Below are 17,350 nucleotides of genomic sequence, written 5' to 3'. Positions count from 1 at the left end.
CAATGGAAAGTAATTTGCTCTAATAATCCACATCTGATAATCCAGAATGGATCATCAGATGTAGACTATTCTGGTTTCAAGTGAAATAACATTAGTAGGTGATTAAATTGCAAGGAGAAACCAGGAATGCATTTTGTAATAAAGAAAGATGAAATAGAACCACAGAATGGATTATTCGATAACAGTACCTTGGTTCCAAATGAGATAGTGTTAGTGAATAATTGATTCTTAGGGAAACTGGGAAATATTCTATAATCAGAATACATTCCCAGTATGAAACAGTGGATCATCAGATGGAAAGTACTGTAGTTCCAAGTGAGGTAATATGAATAGGTAATTTAATTTTTAAAGAAACTGGGAATATATTCTATAATAAAGACAGATAGAAAGGAAGTAGGGCTTGTCTATTGTGTCTTACCAGTTACTAGTTCTTAAGGTACTAAAGGGAGCATGGTTATAAATGTGGGAACTAATGGTGTGAAACAAAAATGAAATGATGACTTGGTCAAGAAATATAAGGTCAAGCCAGAAAAATGATGTGCCTGCAATTCTGTTCAGACCTGACAAGAGAGGCTATCAGTAGTGAAATACAAATTTATACTCTTTTGATTAGTGTTTTTAGTACCTAATTACAGGAAAATTAAGAAAGATCGAAATCTCTTAGTAACCGTCAATTATAAAGTTAACTAAAAAATTATTTTGTAGTTAACATTGTTTGACACTAAACCCTCGAATTTTCACGTGAAATAAGAAGATAAGCACATAAATGAGAAAATGCTGCAATTTTAATGGTGAAAAATATTTCTGAATAAAACAAAGGAAAATCAACACAACTAAATTGTTCATGACTTTTACACTTATTCTACTTTGTAGCAGTCTAAAGGCCCCTCATCTTCTGTTTCCGCATACAAAAGGAATAAATGGAAAGAGTTCTATCTTATTCTTTGTTTTTTCAACATCATGACTGGTTGTTTGTCAGGTTTAATTTCTCATTTGCAATAAATGGCAATTTTAGTTAGTTTTCAAATTCAAAAGCTAACCAAAATTCATAAAATCATAAATAATCTCCTCACAGGGTATTTTGAAGGACACTTTTTTTTTCTATACTGAGTTCCCTGCATCTATAACCAGTTGACTGGCAAATTTTTCTAGTATTATTTTATTTTTTGTTTGCCTACTGAAAATTCTTTTCTAAGGATTTTGCAGGGGGGGGGAAACCTCTTCAGATTGCATTCAACAGACACTTTTTTCCTGTGATATGAGCAGATGCCGTGTTCTCTATTTTAATACTTTTTGTCCATAGATGCCCACAATAGTAAAGCTACACGAAGTAACATGAATATTACCAACCTCAAAGATATCCAAAAATATTATGTACTAACAATTTAAATATGATGTAGATAGGTTTATTAAACTTTAAAAGTTTTGAAACTCTGGAAAACAATAACAATGTGTAAACGTAATTACTTCAAACAATTAGAACTACCGTTTTCATTATGTAAACATAACCTTACACCACTCTTTCTGAACCATTTCTATTTTTCATTCAGTATCAATAACAAAAGGCCACCATAGACAAATGGCCAGGAGTGCAACAGCACACGCTCTTTGAGTAGACCGGGATTCAAGCTCTTGACTTCCTAATATGGTCAATCTGCTAACCTGTACTGGACCATGTACAGATTATGGTCCATTCCCTGAAATGGATTTTTTCATAAATTCTTTGTAACAGTAACATGACTTGTTGAGGAGGCCTTCCTCCTGCAGTGGATTGATAATGGATGCAGATTTATTTTATTTTATTATCAGTAATAATGATGCAATGCTTCTTGCAGTCACTTGTGGAACTAATAACTTAATTCACCAGCAAAACAAAATGAAGCAAGGCTTCCATCCTACAATGGATTGACAATAACTACAGTATTTATTTTTATTTTATTATCAATAATGATAAGAAAATTAAATAAATAAATCTGCAATGCTCCATGGGGGTCCTTGTAAAACTAATGACTTAATCTGCTATCAAAATAAAATAAAGCAAGGTTCTCTGCATGGCTTATGAAGAAGTTTTGCTCAGCTTAGCCTGCCCTACTTAAAAGAAGGGATTTATTTTGTAATGATGAAATTCACTTGAATAGGAGAGGTGCAAGGGACTTTTTGCTGATGCCTTATAAGAGGCATCAGCAAAGGTCCTTTGCCTTAACAGACTGTGGTCAGATCCAGATTGTAACAAACATGGTCACATGACATCTGACAGATGCCCAAGTTTGTGTATGTTTACCTTTTAATGGACCATAATTATCATTATCTTCAACACATTTAATACTTATTAAATCTGTATTTTTTAATGAAAAATTATGCTTTAAATAAATAAATAAATAAATTCTTTATTGCTAATAAGTACAGGACATGTACTAGAGACAATAATACTCAACACGGCGACATGGCCAGGAGTTTTACATTATAAATGAAATTATAAATGAAATTAATTGGCAAAAAGGAAAAAAAAAAATACCGTTACATGGAAATTATGAGTTACAAACATGTAAATTATAATAATGAAAAATGAGGACTAAACGTCATATGGAGGAAATTATCCTAGTTCCACAGATAGAATCCACTTGAGGAGCATGTGACGGTATTTGTAGTCGGTAGCTAATTTCTGAAGGTCGACTCCAAGACGGAGCAGTGCCTGAATTTTGGGGAGTGCCTGGGCAGGTAGGAACCGACTACACAGTTTCAACCGGTTGTATTTGAGGATTAGTGTGGGCTCTGACCTCAAGGATGGCGTAGGATTGTGCCACTGACAGAAATTCCAGATGTTTGGGGCGTTTATTACTCCTGTGTACATTTTTACTGAAGTCATTAAACGTCTGCTGTCAATTAACCTCAGGAGCCTGGGTACATTTAGCTGCTCAGCCATGTCAGTTGTTCTCAATTGAGGGGGTCGGCGATGCTTATTTGTGGCCCATTTCAGGGTCCAGTATTCACACGAGAACACCGGTTTTTGAAGTGAAGGCGACGCAGATGCCCAAATTTCAGCAGCATATAAAATATGCCGGATAAACAGTGGCTTGAAGAGTAAGTTAATCTTTAATGACACAAAACTATTTTGTGCATTACAAACAACAGGGCTTATGGGAAAAATAGGGATAGGGGCAGAGCACTCAAAAAAAAAAATTTGTCTGGTAAGTAAAACTAAAAAAAAAAGTTAAAACCCAATAAAGTTGCTAACACAGGTTTAAACATCTTAAATTTCTAATAAATTTAATAAATAAATAAATATTACAGTAAATATAGCACTTTATCTTGATAAGATATGAAGTTTGCTTGTTTGAAGTGGGTGTAATGAATGGCTGTAGATGGTGCGTTATAGCGAAGAGGCAGAAGGAGGGTTATCATTCTTAGGAAGAAATGTTGTTATTCCCGATGTGGAAGGGTGTGATTCACTGTTCTGCTTTCCTTTCTTCTGTGCTGGTTTAAATTAGCTATCCAGCTTTTGTTGGTTTTCCTGCCTCCTTCTTTCATAAAGGAGCTGGCTGTATTGTTACAAATGGTCTGAATGCCACCAAGCACTATCTTACTACGTTGAACATTATAATCATTATATTCAATCCACTGCAGGTGCTTTTCAATTCCACTTAAAGTAGCTGATAAAACTCTGCTGTTTTAAGTTCTCGTCATCATCCTCATCTTGACTTTCCACTTGAGTAGCTGCAACAAGTTGTTGCAAGTCTTCAGTAGATAGATCCTCATTGTGAAACTCTAGAAGGTCTTCTACATCTTCTACTTCCTCGAAACCAACTTCTTGTGCAAGAGCAACACAATCTGCTTCGATTTGTTTTAGTTGTTCTGAAGGTTGAAAGCCTTCAAAATCATGAATTAAATGAGGGATAAGTTTCCACCACACACGATTTAAGCAGTCTTTTGCTACATCATTCCAGGCTTCTACAATCATGTCAATGGCAAATTTGATGTTAAATCTCTTCCAAAATTCTTCCAAACAACAGTTTGTGCCTCGTCAGCTTCAGTAGCAGCAATTAGCATCTTGTGGTTCACCATAAATAGTAAGGTTTAAATGCTGCAATCACACCCTGGTCAAGAGGCTGGAGCAGAGAGGTTGTGATCGGAGGTAAAAAGATGAATTTGATATTCAGAGAGAGTTCAGCAAACGTCTGAGGATGGCTTGGTGCGCTATCAAGAATTATTAGAATTTTAAAATCTAAGTTCTTCTTGCAATAATTCTTGAAAGTGTCACAGTAAGCTTCAACTAAAATATCAGTGAATATTTGCCCAGTCATCCAACCTTTCTCTCTAGACACATAGTGAACACAAAGGCTGGATTTCACAATTCCTTTTAAAGCAGGCAGATTTGCAGAGTGATAAACCACTACTGGTTTTAACTTCAAGTCTCCGCTGGCATTGGTGGTGATCATCACAGTTAATTAAGCGATCTTTTGCAGCCTTAAATCCTGAGGCATGTGCTTCTGCCTTAGAGATGTAGGTCCTTGAAGGCATATGTTTCCAATAGAGGCATGTTTCATCCAGATTGAAAATCTGATCCAATTTGTAGCTGCTGCCTTCAATTATTTTCTGTATGCCTTTGCAATTTCCTCATCTGTGTTACAGCTTAACACTGTAAAAAGAGTAGAGGTGTTTGAAGCCACTAATCCAGCCACTACTAGCATTAAAAGGAGCCACTTCTGCAGGATCTGGTGGTTTCTTTTTAAACATGGTTTTCACACATGGTTAGTGCTTTCTCTTTCACTGTGAGAAAGCTTGCTTTTTTTTTTTTTTTTTTGTCTTTAATCCATATGCTTAGCTGCCTTTCCATTTCCTCTATTTCTTTAGGCCTTGTTCTAATTGACTTTGTGGCACTTAAAGTTGTTCCAGCTATACAGTAGCTTTTATTTTTGCGGCATTGTTTCCGATGGTGCGCAATGTGGATTCGCTTAAGCCTGTTGCTCTTGAGTCTCGAGATATCACATTCTCTCATTTCTTTCAAAACGTATTATTATTTTAAGTTTCTCTTCTATACTTAATGCTTTCCTTTTGCACTCACTGCTTGGCTTCTTAGAACGAGGATGCTTACCCATGTCTGGGAAGCTGTATGAATAAGGGTCTCACATCTGGTGAGTATGGGCTTGGCACACATTTTTTTTTTTTGGTTGGTGCAGTATAAGCCTCAGGCTTCCTTACACCATATAGCTAATAATAATAAATAAGTAGTATATTCATATAGCTTCCCAGAATGCAGGAGAACAGTGCAAGACAGACATTTGTAGGATAACACACGCGGGTGAATGAAGGTAAGAGATATATGAGGTTCGTGTGTGTAAAGCGAGAATATGTAGTATGTTTCTACCTTGAAGATGGAAACACACTATCATCTCATACACTGATGTCACATGTAAACATGTCAAATTTCAAATATTCTAGAGCTATATTTCCTTCCAATTTAGTTGTACTGGTCGCAGACTATGTATGCTTACATATAGCTTGATTATTACTGTAATATATACATACTAATTGATATTTCTGTTCACAGACTTTTTTTAGATTGTAAATTTTAAAACAGTAAAAAAGATAACCAATCAATAATGATGAACGACACGCACAAAAGAGAAGATTCTGATAATTTATTTGTTTTTTATATGATTGAAGAGGAAGGGGAAACCATCTCACCATAACATGAAAACCCACAGAATTCCAGCTATTGCTATTATTGCAAATGCAGTAAGATCAAGTTTACTCCCTATTTATAATTAGACTGTGCTAACAGAAAAGCCCAATAAACCAGGAACTGCAAGTTGTTTTTATTGTTTTATGGCAGTAACCTCCAGAAATGTGCTCCTACGCTCATGCTATCCCGTCTCACAAAATTTCTGTTTGAACAAAAAATCTTGTGAATACAGTGAATGACAAGTGTCTCTGACCAATACAACTATAATAAATGGGAAATATAGCTCTCACACATTTGACATTTTTTAAGCTTCGTAAACTTGGATGTATTGCTGCGCAGGTCGCTACATTTTCAGCTTAGTGCTGGGTTTTAAGTTCACCTGGTGTTACTCGCAGACGAAATTGTGCATGAGCCAACATGAAAATCATGTTATAGTTGCACTGTTCCCTAATACAGGGTGTCCGGGCTAGAGGTATCCAAAATACACACATATATCTCAGCATCTATAAGGTGCAATAAATAATTTGTTTGTTATTATAGAGTAACTCACCAAGTTTTTATGAAGGTTAGTAAAGTTCAATGTGGGCACCTTTTGTAGCTCGACAGATGATACTCAAGCTCTTGCCAAGTGTTTTCCAGAATCTGAGGCATTATTAAGCAACTGCTTCAACAATAGGCTGTGTCAAATCATCCAAATCCCGAACTTTTCTCTGGTACACAGTCTTTAATAAAGCTCCATGCAAAAAAGTCCATCGAAGTCATATCTGGAGATCTAGGTGGCCAGGCAGTTGGGCCTCCTCTTCTGATCCAACATCCAGAAAAAGTCTTGTTCAAAAATGTGGTAACATCTCAATGGAAGTGTGGTGGAGCACCATCTTGCTGAAACCTGGAGGAATCTGTGGAACAGCAAAGATCTGCAGCATCAAGGTAAGTGTGTCCCGTCACTATGGGCTCTACGAAAAAAAATGGACCAATGCTGCCATTTTTGCTCACTCCTAATTAGACTGACTTTTGGTGCATGTCTTCCATTTACGATCACTTGGTGAGGATTCTCCATATCTTGCTGAAACCTGGAGGAATCTGTGGAACAGCAAAGATCTGCAGCACCAAGGTGTGTGTGTCCCGTCACTGTGGGCACTACGAAAAAAAATGGACCGATGATGCCATTTTTGTTCACTCCTAATTAGACATTGACTTTTGGTACATGTCTGCCATTTTCGATCACTTGGTGAGGATTCTCCATACCCCAAATCCAGCAATTGTGTCTGTTAACTTTCCCGCAAATGTGAAAGGTTGATCCAACACTGAATAACGACAGATCAAGATAACTTGGATTGTCAACGATACAGCAGCAAAACCAGATCTAAAGTGGCGATCATCTGGCTTAAGGTGTTGAAGAAATTGAAGTTTGTAAGCACGCAAACAGAGACATTTGTGAACAATGTCGTGGATGAGGAATTGACTTAACTAATTAAATCAATTCCTCATCCACGTCTAATTGACTTAAGTGAGCTCCTAGAGAATGGCTCACACACCCGATCCACAGTCTCATCAATCACATGCTTTTTCAGGTATTTCCCAGTTTGTGAAACCAAAGTTCCCATCTCTTTGAGCCTTATCCCACTGAAGCATGGATTTCGATGTGTGAGGATCCACATTCCAATCCCTTCATGTGCACTGCTGAACACGCATAACTAATTGAAATTCAGCTAACCAAAGCATCCCCTGCACCTTCCGCTGTGGCATCCACATCTCGACTGAGGAACTGAGGCAATAGCCGGTGTTGTGTAGTTTTTGCATATGTGCGACTACAGGTGATACACCTGCACTAGTGACCTTGACAGTGTGACGAAACAACATGTGGAGAGATTTCCTATCGACTGTGCTTTCATTTGAGAAAATATAATGAGCAATTCTCGCATTATAAGCCATTATTTTTGATACCTCTAGCCCGGAAACCCTGTATATCAATCGCGTTGGAGCAAATTCATGTTGCGAAAATTAGCATTACAGCAGAACTGGCTGTACAACAAATTCAACTGACGCAAAAATGACTCTTATTCGTTTTTAAATATTTCAATCACACATGATGTATTACATACAGCATCAGACAAAAAAAAAAAATAATAAAAATAACTTCCCATTTCACCCATTCATTTTATCCAATATTCTGTCCAGTTCTTCCTTGAATTTATTAAAGCTATAAACGACCACAACAACAGATGGAAGTCTGTTCCAGCAATCAACTATATGCTGGCTGAAGGCAAACTTCCGCACATCTATTCTACAATTGACTTTCCTCAATTTGAATTTATGCCCCCTCAGGTTCGTAATCTGAGTAAGAGGGAAGAATCCTACTAGCGTTGAGTCTGCTCAAACCATTTAAGACCCTATACAATTCAGGTGCCTAGTCTCCATACACTGCAATTTCTGCAATTTACAGAATTTAAGCCTTTCTTGATAAGGGCACCCCTTTGTTCCACTCTCCAATTTTGTTGCCCTTCTCTGTACTTACTCTAGCAGCTCTATATCTTTCATAAAATGAGGTCTCCAGACCTATATGCAGACCTGTGTGGCCTAACCATTACCTTACACAATGGATTATTACCTCCTTATACCTGCTAGCAAAATTCCTGTATTTCATTTGCAAGACTCAATGACCTACTCTGGCAGCCAGTCTGTACTATGCAGAAAACTTCATACCTGACTGCACAATTACCCCATCTTTTTTCATTCTCTCGCCACCAACCTGCATGTAGTACCAAACAGTTAGTAGGTTACTCTGGGATTACAGTAAACCCCCACTATTCGCGGGGGTTACGTTCCTGAGAAATGTTGCAAATACCGAAAACGCAAATACTGAGTTATGGCTCCCATAGTAATAAAGGGGTTCCGTTCCAATGTATGAAATATATAAGAAAAACTAGTCTAAAATTTTGTCTATGTATGTATTATATGTACCTTCATAATATGACTATGTTTGTTGTTGTTTGTTAGATTTATTGGTGCATCAGCAACTTAGGCTATAATGCACTAATTACTGTCTGATATTTCCTTCGTTTTTCTTACAGGAGATAGCAGTTCAGATAAGGTGATATTTATTAATAAATTTTAGAAAAAGAAAAATGTCATCTATGTTCTCTCGATCTCCTAGGACACACTGCAGTGTTAAATGATTGTAATTATGAAAATTAGAGGAAAAAGCTGTTTTCCGTTCTTTTTGATATTGCGGGCATTCTATGATGATATGCTTTATTGTTAGTTGGCATAAACAATTACTGCATTGTGGAGGGTCACTGTTTGTTAGTAGATAGCTATGAGTGAGGAAAGTATGACCAATGCGTAATCTGGCTAAAATAGTTTCTTCCTTTCTGTTTCGTCTCAGGCTGAATTTCCACAGTTTAGGTTCTCTCTTAATTTCAAAAAGTTTATTATTTTTCTGATCTTTCCACAAGCGTGTCCACACTTCTTTAAATGTCTGTTTGATAAAGGACTTATGATCACTATAAGGAGTCCTGAAATTTGATGGTATCTCATTTGTAACAATTTTAGCAGCTAAATCTGCCTGCTCGTTTCCTACGATTCCAACGTGTCCAGGGATCCAGCAAAATATTACGAGCTGTCCACGTCCATGAAGTGCTAATAACTCTGCTAAAATTTTCTGTATCAGAGGATGACTAGGGAAGGATTTACACTGTAGAGCATTAACAGCACTCAACGAGTCCGTATAAATGATGGATTTAGCGTACGAGGCTTCTTTTATATTCTCTAGGGCTAGTAGAATACCATATAACTCTGAGGTATAAGTACTGCATTCTGGTGGGAGCTGTCTGGAGATGGTGGCATTTGGTAGTACTACAGCTGTGCCAACTTTATTACCAGTTTTGGATCCATCTGTGTATAGCTGAATGAAGCTGCTAAACTCAGTAGAGTGAGCCATATGTATTTGTCTAATGTTGATATCGGAGAAGTTATTCTTTCCCCATTGCTGAAAATGTCTATCAATATGTACTGGAGCCATGGAAAGCCATGGCTGCATTTCCATGCTAGTATCCTGGAGGGTGTTAGAAAACTTCAGGCCCCAGCTTGTGATCAAAGCTTCAAGCCTAATGCCAGATGGTTTGTTGTAACGCCGTTTAGTTTGATAGATTTCTCTCCATTTTGGCGTGAAGAGGCATTGCCACATGGGATGATGTGGGAGACTGCTGATTTTGGCTGCATAATTTAGTAGTAGAGTTTCCCGCCTAAGGTGTAACGGTGGTTCATAGGCTTCGGTATACAGGCTTAAGATTGGTGATGTGCGAAAAGCCCCCAGTGCAACTCTTAATGCACTGTGATGTACAGGGTCAAGCCATTTCAATACACTTGGCCTGGCTGAGTCATATGCAGGAGACCCATAGTCTAACCAGGATCTGATCAGTGAGCGGTATAGATGTAACAGCACGTAACGATCTGCACCCCATGACATAGAAGAAATTACTCTGAGAAGATTTAGTTTTCTAAGACAATTTGTATGAATATGTTTTATATGTTCCAGGAAGTTTAATTTTTTATCAAATATTACACCAAGAAATACTAGGTTGGAAAGTAATACAATGAGAATCCAACTGAAGGTCTGGATCCGGATGTAAAGAACGTTTGCGACAGAAATGCACAGCAGTCGTTTTTGGTTTAGAAAGCCGATATCCATTATTTTTGGCCCAAGAGACTATTTTGTTAATGGTGCCTTGTAGTTGTCTTTCAATAAGTCTCATATTTTGAGAATGACATGACATGGCAAGATCGTCAGCGTACAAGTATGCGTCAACTGTGTTAGGTATGCACTTGGTAATAGAATCAATCCTAATGGCAAAGAGTGTGGCGCTCAACACTGATCCTTGGGGAACTCCCTCTTCTTGTACATATGCTCGAGATAATGAAGAGTGGAATCTGACTTGAAAGGATCTATTGCCTAGAAAGTTCTTAATAAATTTTGAGAGATGACCCCGAAGTCCAAATTTATGCAAGTCCTGAAGAATCCCATATCGCCAAGTTGTATCAAAGGCCTTTTCGATGTCAACACATACCATAACTAGGTGTTCATTTCTCAAGAACGTATTCCGGATATTTGTTTCGGCCTTGATAATAAGATCAAGCGTACATCTTTTTCTCCGGAAACCATACTGACTTGGGCTTAAAATGTTTTGAGTCTCTAATAACCATGTCAGTCTGGCGTTAATTATTTTTTCCAATGTTTTTCCCAGACAACTGGTTAGAGAAATAGGACGGTAATTTTTGGGATCTGTGTGGTCTTTCCCTGGTTTCGGGAAGGCTAGCACATAAGAATGGCACCAGCTAGCGGGGTAATACTCCTCTAAGAAAATTCTGTTATACAATTGTAAGAGAACAGTTAACGATTCCTCACTTAGATGACAGATCATGGTGTAATAAATCCCGTCGGGACCTGGAGCACTGTTTTTCACTCGTGCAAGTGCATTACGCAATTCATTCATGGTCAGAGGCAGATTATAAGAATGAAGGATGACAGTATTAAAATTTAGTTTGTATTTTTCTGTCTGGGATTTTAGCGATTGAAATGCAGGTTCATATGTGGCAACAGCTGAAAGCGTTTCAAACGTAGTACCTAAGGCATTGGCAATTTCTGTAGGTTCAGAGATTTCTTTCCCTTTTACAAGTAGAATAGGAGAAGTTGTCTGCGAGTATTTACCATTAATTCTTTTGATTTTTTTTCCATATTGTAGAAGTATCCGTGGATCTGTTTATGGTGGAGGCATAATGCGCCCATGCTTTTTTTTTACTCTCCCGTCTTATATGACGAGCTTGAGCTCTGACTCTCTTAAACTGTAAGAGGTTAGCTGTGGTTGGATGTTTTCGAAAAATATTCCAATATTTGTTCCTTTCTTTTTTAGCACTGTTGCATGCTTCGTTCCACCACATTTTTGGATGAAGCCGGATTTTGGATGATGATTTTTGTATAGCAGTCTCGGATGCTTTCATTATTGTATCTGTAATGTAGCTTACTGCAGAGTCAATTGTGTGGGTTGCTATGAAGACAGTATCTAAGTGAGCTATTTCTTGGTATTTAATCCAGTTAGCCTTAGCAAATTTCCAGGTTGTCCTAATGTTACTCTGAGGGGTAGAACTTATACAGAAAGTACAGATGATAGGAAAGTGATCGCTCCCGCGAGGGTTATTAGTAACGGTCCAGTCTATGAGAGGAAATATCACTGGAGAGCATATTGAAAGATCAATAGCAGAGGTTGAGCCAGATGGTAAATGCACGTATGTGTGAACACCAGTGTTTAAAATTGTCAGGTTATGTTTATCTAAATTTTTTTCAATTATCTGTCCTCTGGAGTCAAGATGTTGAGAACCCCATAGCGGGTGATGGCCATTCCAGTCACCCATAATACAAAAGGGAGCAGGTATTTGCATTACTAAATTATCTAAATCAGCAAAGGTGTATGTATGATTTGGTGATAGATACAATGAAACTAATGTTATTGTGATTCCGAAGGTGACACGGACAGCAATAGCCTCTAAAGATGTTTGCAGGGGGATAGGTCTAGAGGGCACTGAAGAGTTCACTATGAGTGCTACTCCTCCATGAGCTAAATTAGATGAGTTTCTATCTTTTCTATACATATTGTAATGCTTAATTTTCATAGATATTGCATTTGTGAGATTTGTTTCTTGAATGCATACTGCAACAGGCTTGTATTCAGATAGGAGATCGTAAAAATCGTCAAAGTTAGCACGGAGCCCACGACAATTCCATTGAATAATTGTATCCATTGTTTGGTTTTAGCTAGTGTCTGCTAACTTCCGTGAGGTAGTTTGCTTACGCCTGTCTATTTTTCCTTTATCCTTCTTTGAGAAGACTGGTCTGCTTGTGTCAATGTCACCTTCTGGATAAATTTCATGAAATGTGTCATCTTCATCCGTTTTTTCATCAGTGTCCATGGTATCAGATCTGAATGTGTGCGTATCAGTTCTTTCAGAGCTCTTAGTTTGTACTTTCAGTTGCTGATTGGGATTCTTATCTGGAGGTATTGTTACCGGAGTATTTACTTCTTGGGTTGCATATTTGGAGGGAGATTGTTTTTTTAATGAAGTAAGTAATGATTTCGCCCAACCAGATATAGAGATATTTGGAGGGACGGAGCAGTCAGTCTGAGTTGATATTGTGCATAGCTGTTGAGTAACTGAGGCGTATGTAGATGATTTAGTAGGGATTGCAAAGTGTTTCTTTGCCTCTTGATAGGAGAAGGCAGAATGATTTCCCTGGCAGTTAGGATAGTTTTGGGTTTCATTATTACAGTCCGTATGCGTGTGTTCTTTTGAACCACAAGAAGCACAAGTGACTATACCTCTGCACACAGTTTGCGAATGACCGAATTTTTGGCACTTAAAACACCGAACTGGGTTGGGAATGTACGGTCGAACATGGTATCTGAGATATCCAGCTTTTATAGTTGTGGGGAGATTTGGTGACTTAAATGTCAATATGACTGTTCGTGTAGGGACAGGCTCTCCATCTTTTTTTATGACAATTCTTTTTGCCTGGACTACATTTTGGTTACTTAATTCGGAGACAAGTTCATCCTCTGATACATTTAGAAGATCCCATTCAGATATTACCCCTTTAGAGGAGTTCAAGGTGGCATGTGGGGTAACCTTTGTGGGAATTCCACCAAAGGTAGATATTTTCAAGAGTCTTTCAGCATGTCTGTGTTCACTCATCTCCACTAATAGGTCTCCAGATCTTAGTCGTCGAACCATTTTTGGAGGCCCAGCCACATTTTCGAGACATTTCTGAATTTAAAATGGGGAGAGCTTACTCAATGGTTGGTCTGTGGAGGAATGCAATATTAAGAAGAGAGGAGCAGAAAAATCTGTCCCTTCTTTTTTTTGTCTCTTAGCATGGGATTTATTCAAATTATCATGGTCATCATGTCTACTTGAATCTGGATCAAGAGATCCATAGTAGGACTGTTTTGTGTTGTCCATAGTTGCTCCTTTTAGTCCCGGGAGAGTGGATTTCTCCTCCCAGGCTTCCAGCCCCACCACGTGGAGGCAGGAGCGGTGCCACCAGTGACCAAGTGATAAGGTTGTTAGTGTTAGTGCGTTAGTAGATTAGTCTTATATACAAGAAGAAAGGTGGCTTTCCTTTCTGTTGAGTAAGCTGACTTCTTTACTTTAGAAGAGCAAAATTATATAACTTTGGAAATTAGAAAATAACGTTCAACTACAATCAATCGCTCTTTTAAGAAAAATCGCTTTAAAATCACTGAAGAATCGCTTTAGTCACTCGCTTGGCACTCGGGGCCATAATATGACTATGTACTGTCTATGTACATAGTCATAGTGAAATGCAAGCATATGGCATCGAAATGAAAATAAGAAACAATTTAATATTAAATGTAATATTTATTAGAAATTTCAAACCAGCATCTTTGCTAGCTAAAAAACTAATCTGCCAGTGCTATCACCAGTTTCGCTAAAGTGCTGATAAAGGAGTTTTGCCTTTTTACGAATGATGAGTGCACTTAACGGAATTTTATTTTGAGTTCGGTCTTCTATCCACAGATTTAAAGATTTTTCCATTTTTTCTAATTTAACATCACGAGTTACAGAGCAAATTTTTGAAGCAATTAGCGCGTTTTCACGGACACTACGGCGGATTTTTTCTTCCGATTTTTTGATTGATCGTACCGTTGACTCATTTTATGTTTTGCCACTGAGGAGACACTTTCACCATTAGAAATTTTATCTAATTCAAATTTTATTCGCTAATGTCATCACCTTCTTTGATATTTTCACATTTCCCTTGTTATTAGTAGCCATATTTTTGTACGGGTTAGAAAGAACTTGTCCACAATAAAGTCATTTCTTCAGTTAACACACTCGAAAAAGTCTTTTACACCGCAAAATGGTAGATTTATCATTTTTGTAAGCATATCAATTTATATATTTAATTGATAAATTTATTCAATTTATAAGCATATAAATTAAAAGCAAACGACGAAACCTTCCATGACAAGCGCATAACACATACTGAACAAGGATTAGCGAGAGACATCCACACTCGCGATTTTGTCACCCCTCTCCCCCCACCCACTGAGCGCTGTTTGACCGGGAAAGATAATTTTAGCCACACCCATGTTTTTTGATGGCGGAAAAAATTCACAGCGCTTTAAAATTCACATTTTTTTAGGTTTCATTTTATATTAAATCGCGAATACGTGAAACCGCAAATACAGAAACCGCGAATAGCGGGGGTTTACTGTACTGCTACCCATATGCAATACTTTGCATTTGTCAATGTTAAACTTCAGTTACCACTTCTCAGCCCATCTGCACAAATTTTTAGATCCTGTTGAAGTAGCATATTTTCATTACTGTCATTAACAACCCTGTCAACCTTTGTATCATATGCAAACTTCAACATTAAGCCTGATATATTCATTCATCAACGTCACTGATAAATACAACAAATAACAATGGACCCAACATCGAACCCTGGGAACCTCTACTAATAACATTAGTCTATTATGAGCAGTGGGCACCTCCATAGCCAGGTGGGCAGGAGCAGCAGTGCATAGCACACGATTCTTGATTAGACCGGGGTTCGAGCCCGTGACCACCAAATACGGAGGAGGCAAAAAGGTCAAGGAATAACCACCGCATATCCCAGGAGCAATATGTCCTCAGTTGCTAATGCTCCTAAAAACTAAAAACAACTATGAGCAGTGTCCATTGATTACAACTCTGTCTTCACCGACTCAACCATCCTTTTATCCATTGTAGAAACTTGCCCTTAATGCCATATTACTCCAATTTGTACATTATTCTTCCATAGTATGAACCAGAGCTGTAGTTCTCAATATGTTCTATGTTGATATCATATTTGTAAAATAATAAGAGAAGTTTATGTCAATATAGTACGCAGAACACTTCTGTATGATACTCTCCAGAAATTAAAACGAAAAACTTACGTTAGAGTAACAAATAGTTTAAAAAATAATTAAAAATCAGTTTAACACAATAAAACTCAATTTAACACAATTAAAAATCAATTTAACACAAATAAGAAAATTACTTAAAAGAATTTAACGAAAAAATTGCAATCTCTTTCTTTTAATATTAAAAACCTGTATATATAAAATATTCTCCATTACTTACATATATAATTATGTGGTAAAGTTACTACATTATGAATCAAAATTAAACTTAAAATGCCAATTAAAATCATGAATTTATTAATCCGATTGACCTCGGCTGTCGAGTTAGCATTAGCAAAGGCACATAATGCAAGAAAGCAAGCTTATATAGCATCAGCCAAGAAAAAAAAAAAAAAAAAAACCGTTATTTCACCCATCCGCTTGCCCCAGATTCTTGTCAAGTTCTGCCTTGAATCTATTTAACCTATCAACTTTTACAACAGATGGCAGTTTGTTCCATCAATCAACCACTAGCTGGCTAAAGTCAAACTTCCGCACATCAATCCTACAACTGTCTTTCCTCAATTTGAATTTATGCCCTCTCAGGCGATTATTCTGAGCAAGAGGAAGAATACCTTCTGCATTGAGCATGCTCAAATCATTCAAGGCTTTATACACCTCAATCAGATCACCGCGCAGGTGTTACTCTCCAGGCACTGTAATTTACAAAACTTAAGCCTTTCTTCGTAAGAGCAACCCTTTATTCCATTCACTAATCTTGTGCCCTTCTCTGTACTCGTTCCAACAGCTCTACATCCTTCTTAAAATGAGGCCTCCAAACCTGTATACAGTACTCAAGGTGGGGCCTGACCATTGCCTTATACAAGGGGATAATCACCTCCTTATCCCTGCTAGAAAAATTCCTGTATATCGTTGACAAGACACCATGAGCTACTCTTGCAGACCATCTGCACTGCTCAGAAAACTTCATATCTTCCTGCACAATTACCCCCAGGTCCTTTTCATTCTCTACCACTGTCGGTTGATTGATTGATTTGGATTTTATTGGCGCATTAGCATCTATCTACCACTGTCGGTGTGGTACCACAGAGTTGATATGTTACTCTGGGATTACTGCTTCCCATATGTAGTACTTTACATTTGTCAATGTTAAACTCCATTTGCCACCTCTCAGCCCATCTGCTCAACTTTTCTAGATCCTGTTGCAGCAGTGTACTGTCATTAACAACCCTGCCAACCTTCGTATCGTCTGCAAACCTAGACATTAAGCCTGATATACCATCATCAATATCGTTTACAAATACAGAAAACAACAATGGACCCGACCCTGAGGGACTCCACTAAAAACATTAGTCCACGATGAGCAGTGTCCATTGATTAAGACTCTGTCTTCTCTCCCTCAACCACCCCTTTATCCATAGCAGCAATTTGCCTCCAATGCCACACTGCTCCAATTTGTGCAGCAGTCTTCCATGTGCAACAGTATCAAAAGCCTTGCTAAGATCCAAATATATAATATCAAAGTTATTCCCTGCATCTAGTTCTTTTGTGACTGCATCACATTATCCAATCAAATTGGTCAGGCAAGACTTTCCCTTAACAAACCCATGCTGTGTCCGAGTTTTAACTGAAATCTTGTCTAGATGATCCTGCAATACTTCTTTAATCAGTGCCTCCATTAATTTCCCTGGAACAGAAGTTA

General features: G+C 37.7%; 1 protein-coding gene across 1 annotated transcript in view; it reads right to left on the bottom strand.

Annotated features, from left to right (window-relative positions):
• The window catches only part of LOC150084433 (uncharacterized), a 242,229-nt gene that overhangs the window by 4,772 nt on the left and 220,107 nt on the right, over positions 1-17,350 (bottom strand). The window lies entirely within an intron of this gene.

The sequence above is a fragment of the Mastigoproctus giganteus genome, chromosome 6 (genome assembly GCF_048544385.1).
Source record: "Mastigoproctus giganteus isolate SK-2022 chromosome 6, ASM4854438v1, whole genome shotgun sequence".
Classification (NCBI taxonomy): Eukaryota; Metazoa; Arthropoda; class Arachnida; order Uropygi; family Thelyphonidae; genus Mastigoproctus; species Mastigoproctus giganteus.
This window is presented reverse-complemented; position numbering and strand designations above follow the sequence as displayed.